We start from the raw sequence: 7,079 nt of genomic DNA on the forward strand, positions 1-7,079 counted from the left end.
GTAAATAGGAAACTGCCAAGCTTGAGCCCTTCAATGTAGAACTCTGCAATCAATTAGGAACTTTAGATTTACACTGTCATTTACACACATGGAATCTTTGGCCTTGTCTACACTGTTAAGCACTCTGAAGACAGCAGAACCTCTGCTACTTTCAACAGATGTGCAAAGCTCAACATTCCCTACAAGGGTTGCACTCCTATGGGAGGGAGTGACTATGATTTAGGACATTTTCATCTTTTTGATTATAAGGTTTGTGTGTGTGTGTGTGTGTGTGTGTGTGTGTTTTAGAAACCTACTTGCTTCTTTTGTCCTATTGAAAAGAAAAAGGAAACACTTTTGTTGAGTGACTCCATTCACATCAATTAAATCATGAACAATCATTCAGCTGATGAGAAAAGTGTACACAGACAAATTTATTGCATATTTGAAGATCTTAGCTGGCTTTCATTTGTAATTCTGGAATCAGGCAACATTTCATTCTATGAAGTAAAATGAGAGCTCCAAAGAGCCAAGCAGAGGAGTTGGACTTTATAGGCAGAAAAGGGTTGAAGAAAATGAAAGCAAAAGACAAAACGCAGCTTGGTCATTTCAACATGACTTTTCTTTGTACCATGTGGTGGCACATTGATCTAGAAGCACTTTCTGAGACTGACCACATGGGAAGGCTCCTGGGTGTGTCTGGAGACATCCCTGAGTTGACAGGGCATGTCCCTGTGACCTGGAACTGGCTACCCCAGGAAGATTGCAACACCAAACCTGTTGGGAGTGGTTTATTTTATTATTTTTTTCCTTTTTTTTATTTTTATTATCATCATAATCTTCTTTATATTACATTGGATTACATATAAGTTTACAGTGTATTACATTGCTTTTTCAAAAGAGAATGCCGTGCATGTCAGTCAATACAGAGACATTAATCTCCTCATTTCATCATTCAATATCTTTTCAATGTTTTTCCCAATCATTATTATTATTATTCTAATGATTATTTTTTAAACAGACAATCACTATTTCTCATTTTGCTTGTAAAAAGACTTTACCTATCATGAAATACATCTCAGACCAATCCAGTTGAGAATATTATACACATCATCAACAGGTAATAAGCCATATCTGTTTCCCACTGACGTCTTGCCTATTTGTTCTTTTGCTATCTTTCTCTATCATCTTCTCTTCATCCCCCCCATTCCCCACTGTCTTATTCTCATTAAGTACTTTCACTGCTTTTATGTCCTCCAATATTTTGCTTTCTACCATAGAGTGCAGATAGTCGGTATATATTATGTGGATGCATACAATATCTTTCTTTCATAGCCTGGCTTACTTCACAGCAATAGATCCTCCATATCTTACCACTTTCTATCAAATGCCAGGGTCTTGTTTTTTTTTTATGGCTGAGTAGTATTCCATAGAGTATATATACACACTTTTCCAATCCATTCAATAGTTTGTGGACATTTAGGTTGGTTCCATGTCTTAGCAATTGTGACTAATGCTGCAATAAACATGGATGTGCAAGCACTTTTCCAACTGAGCGTTTTCCTGTCCTTTGGATAGATAGCCAGGAGTGGGGTTGCTGGATCAAATGGTAGTTCTATTTGTAGATCTTTGAGGAACCTCCATACTGTTCTCCACAGTGGCTGAACCAGTTTATATTCCCACCAACAGTGTAGGAGGGTTCCCTTTTCACCACATCCCCGCCAACACTCTCTTTCTCTATTCCTTTTAGTCATGGAAGAAATAAATACACTTCTTCTGTTGTTGTTAAAAAGTTATTAATATTTGTAAATGTTAGAACTGAGAGTGGACCAGTCTCTGGCATGGTGGGTAAGATGGCTGGATCCCAACATGGCCAACTGTGCAGTTCAAGTCCCAGACCTGGAGGCTTGAGAAATACATTGGGTATATGTGTGTATGTGCCCCAAATTCTGAAAGCAGGGAGAATGGGGAAGGAATTGTGGCATGACAATTCCCCACGGAGGTGTGTTGTCACTTTTCTCCTCTCTGTGTGTGTGTGTGTGTGTGTGTGTGTGTGAGTGTGTTTTTTTTCCAGTGAGTGCATGTGTCCTCTGACAAATTTAAAACAAAGCAAAAGCAAAAGTGACTTTCTTCTCATCCCAGCTAAAACTGGTCTAAGAGATTTAGCTATTATCTCTCCTTTTCTCCTGATTCCTTGGCAAGACAGATAGGCAGCTTAGTCTTGGCTTCATGAGGTAAAACTTTAGTCTGAGTAACTCTATTTTGATTTGGTCTATTGGACTTAGTGCAGGATCTCAGTTCAAACCAATGGTTTCCTATGTATTTTATTTAACACAAGGCTTAAGAACGTTGACAAGAAAATAATCATATTGATTTCAGCAGTTACATGTAAGAGTCTATACCAATATTAGAGTTGACCTTGTTTGTTCATGAAACAAATAAAGATTTATTGTAAATTAACTCATAAGAGCAAATATTGATAAGTATGAGGTAACACACACACACACGCATATATATATATATATGTGTATATATATATATCTATAGCCAGATCTCAGCTCTGCTTCAGTCATAAGTAAACACAGAACAATTGTTAACATTTTACTTGTCTTTAATCTGCTTAAAAGAATATAATAGATAGCAATATGTAAATTGGAAGTGTTCTGGAAAAAGGATAATGACTAGAAAGAAATGAAGACAGAAGAGAAAAATAACATAAAAGTCAATAAGCAGTTGAAAAAAATTAATCTACTATTTGAAAATGGTTCAAATTTATAATAATGAAATACCAATTCCCTTAACTGGATAGGGAAATTTATTTTTTAACACTGCAGCACCTGAATGAGTCAAGGAGTATGTAAGGAAAACAGGTACACTCAGGCATAATTGGTGTGAGCTAAACTTGACCTTTTACCTAGAGCTTTCACTGTCATTCAACAAAATTAGTAGATGTATGAGAAACATTAATAATGTATTCTAAGAACTTATTGGCAAGTTTCAGAAATATTACATTCCTCTACATTCCTATTATGGAAGGAAGAGGTTATGGGAGCTAGAGAGTCTGAAAGGAAGGACTGTCTTGAGGTGGAAGGAAATACATGTGTCCCATTATGACAGGAGGGAAAAGTGTAGGTGAGGCTGAGTGCAGGACATACATGATGTTCAGCATCTTCTCTGGGCTGAGAGTGAGGGGGATAGAGATATAAAGGACTTGAGGAAATTATGGATGTTCTGATACAGATTCACTCTGAGGAAGAGTGAGAAAGTTGGTGTAAACTGCCTAGTAAATTACCTGCAGTGGCGGGGATAGTCCTATGACACTATTATACCCAGCTATGGGGTTTTCTTACTGAATGGTCAGTAGTAGCAGAGCTAGGAGAGGGAAGGGACTCCTCTAAGGTTGGAGTGTTGCCAGGGAGTCACCTCCAAAGAGTTAGGGTCTTGAGTCATGAAAATGTTGATAACCATGTGTCTAAACAGATGGGAGTGGAGCTTCAGGTGGTCAGGAAGGAAATGAATCTACTGAGGGCTCATACAGAAAGGTTAATGGGCCTGAAGCTTAACGAACTAGGGCATAGAGTGTAATAGAGCCAGAGCACTGTCTAAAAGGAAAGCTGTGTTTCCATGGCACTGTCCACCCCAGGACGGGAGGGTCCTACCTACCACCATGGTCATCACAGCATCATGGATAGTGCTGGACAGTGCAATGCTGTGAGAGCTGGGGATCCAGCAACAGCTACGAATGAGGATGCCATGGAGCCCAAACCCTCTCTTTACAGCATTCCTTATTTTATAAAAGAGTCATTTATTTATTTATTATTATTATTTTAATTTGTTATAGGGCACATGTATTCACTACGAGGAGGGACAGGGGAGAGAGAAAGTGAGCTGGGAATAGATATGCAGTCAGCTATGTGGGAGTCCAGAACCCTAACAACCACACCCATGCTGGCTCCAAAGACATTCCTCATTTTCAGTAGAATAAGTAGTGTGTGTGTGTGTGTGTGTGTGTGTGTGTGTGTGAGAGAGAGAGAGAGAGAGAGAGAGAGAGTTTTCTCAGACTCATCTTTATGCCATTTACTAACAGTAAAGAAATGATATAGGGTCATCAAAAAAGTCATGATGCATTTTTTTTTTTGGAGAGGTTTTTGCTATAGGGCGCGTGTGCTCGCTAGAAAGACAGAGAGAGACAGAGAGACAGAAAGTGATAAATCACCCCTCCAGGGGGGATGGCCACGCCGCAATCCCTTCTCCTCCATTCTCCTCTTGGGATCTTGGGCATGCACGCACACACACCCGGCATGAGTTTTAAGCCACCGGGACACGAACCGCGGTCGACTACGTGGGAGTCCAGCGACATAGCCATTACACTAACTGTTGGTCCCTAAAAAAGTCATGATGCATTTTTGTATAGAAAAATACAACATGACTTTTCTGACAACCAAGTATTTATGCCTTTTAGTAAAATGCACCCACCACCACTTTCAGACTTCTCCTAGAAGAGGATACTGACAGACCTCAGGTACACCCCGCCTTTCCCAAGAATCCAGATGGGAACTGAGAACTGGAGACATGGAGGACACTGGCACCATGTTTGTCATCAGAGCCATTCTGCGGTGAAAGCTTGAGCCAGGTTATCATTGAACAAATATACAAAGTTACTAACTCATCAATTCAAGGCCTTGTTCCTTCTCTTCTTATTAATTAAGTGGCATTGGAGAAGCGGCACTAACTTGGCCACTCTGAGGAGGCATTTCTGGGAAGCACTAGCTGCACTTGCACTGCCTTCTGGGCTGTGCGTCATAATCTGCATCTGTGAGAAGTTCACTGATCCATGTGGGACCCAAATGTCAGAACCCCATTAGTGTCAGACATTGGGGTGAGCCATGCACATGATTTAAACTCTCTTGGAAATCTCCTCTCATTACAGTTTCAGTAAATCCCTGCACAATGCAGGTGATCTGAAACCAATAGACAAATAGAACCTTCTTAATCTGCTGCCCCTTAGAGATTTGTTCCCCTGTAAGCACAAATGAGATGTATCTTACAGACTTATTTCTAATGTAGCACATCAAATATTCCATGGGCAGAAAGACTTTGGCACCAAGGGCCAATATGAAATAGGATATATAATACATTTTTTAGAGAGATTTTTGCCTAAGGTGTGTATACTTACCGGAGAGACAGAGAGATGGAAAGCAGGAAATCACTACCCAGGAGGATGGCCACACTGCAATCCTTTATCCATTCTCCTCTCAGGATTTTGGGCATACATGCACACACATCCAGCATGAGTTTTAAGCTGTCAGGTCTGGGGCTCAAACCATGATAGGCTATGTGGAAGTCCAGTAACATAACCATTATGCCATCTGCTGGTCCCTACAATACATTTTAAATGGTCCTCTCACTTTGTTACTTTGTAGAAATTAATGAGAATGCTCTCAACTTCTTTTTCACCTTCACCAATGATTTGTGCACATTTGAAACAAGCAATTCTGCTTAGCATTCTCTTTATTTCAAAAGGTTTTTTCATCAGGGGAGCCTGCTGGGATGCCTTTCCTATCCTTAGTCAAAGTCTGTGGTTAGTGAAGAGTGAAAACATTGCTGCTTTCATTTTTCACAAGTCATTTTAGTTTATCCTCAGGCAGTGGCAAAAGAATGAATCATCTAGAGAACCACAGGGAAAGGCAGTGTCTTCATTTCAAGGAAATACTCTCAGGGCCTAATAATGTCATTGGCATTAGACTCCCACTTCCCTGGGCCAAACCTTGAGCACAGAGCTGGGGGCTACTTGGGTCAGTCTGCACCTGGGGAGCTGGTGCTGCTGAGATCTGGGATGGCTTCAATTAATATAAGGTTTTAGGCTCAGTGCTGTCCTTTGTAGTGCTTGCTAAAGAAAATATTTGCCTCCTGGTGGGATTTCAGAGGGTCAGCTTGAAAGAGAAGCTGGAATAGTTTACTCTGGCTTTATTTGAAATTATGTAAACACTTCTGAAGAGTAGAAAACAAATCATGAGTATATTGTGGAATAATCACCAAATAATCACCAAAATTGGCAGGTGGAGTCATTAGAATGGATTGATTGTCAATATAATCACCAAAATTGGAAGGTGGAGTCATTAGAATGGATTGATTGTCAAATATTGGTTAATTATTAACGCATATAGAGTAAGCAATGTTATTGTTGCTGCTATGGTGAATGGGAAAGTGGGCAACTAGGGATGGTTTACCGCAATGCTCTTGTCTCTACACTCTGAGATAAAGTTGTCACACACTAACCTGTATCTCTATAGCACCTGACCAGGACAACTGTCCAGCAATGTGACCACCTTCCGGGAGATACCACAACCTGCCACCAAGTAGCACTCCAAAGATCTTCATTCTCCTTAGTCAGATTCCAGGTAAGAACTACAGCAAAAATTGCCTCAAATAGCTCCAAGCAGTTCAGTGAAACAAAACCTCTTTATTACCAAATTCCACAGCAATTTTCTCAACACGTGATTCAGTACTTCTTGTACCTGCTGTATAAGAAAACAAAAAAAGCAATCTAAACACCCAACGTCTTATTTTAACCTGCATTATGCCTCCCTTTTATTTCTCATGTCAGATGCTCTCTGCAGTCTTTAAGTCACTTTTATATAGAAACAATTTAATATAAAACCATTGGTATTTCTTTCTAAACTCTTATGCTTTCCTACATAATGACATTAGTTTTAATTTCTCCCTCCATGAAACCATAATGTTCCTCAGAATAATATGCTCAATATTCTAGGAACTCTTCCAGCCCTCAAAACCCAAACTTGCAAGGGGCTCATTTTAGATTAATTGCAAGCCGCAATGTGTGCAATGACTTGTAGGAGGTAGGGAGTATGAACCTCTGCTGATCAAGCAAACCTGGGATTTTGAGATCAGACTTCATTGGCAACCCTCCCCACCAAAGTGCGTGAGGACTTTGCCATGTACCTCTGTGGACTAACCATCATTGTGAGCAACCATCTCTGCAGGCAGCTTGCTCCTGGCCCAGGTTGGGTGAGGAGCACTGTGGAAGATATCTTAGATGCAATAATAATGGGCTTCCTAATATTGAATTCCTGAATTAG

Source organism: Tupaia chinensis, unplaced genomic scaffold (assembly GCF_000334495.1).
Source record: "Tupaia chinensis unplaced genomic scaffold, TupChi_1.0 Scaffold000096_1, whole genome shotgun sequence".
Classification (NCBI taxonomy): Eukaryota; Metazoa; Chordata; class Mammalia; order Scandentia; family Tupaiidae; genus Tupaia; species Tupaia belangeri.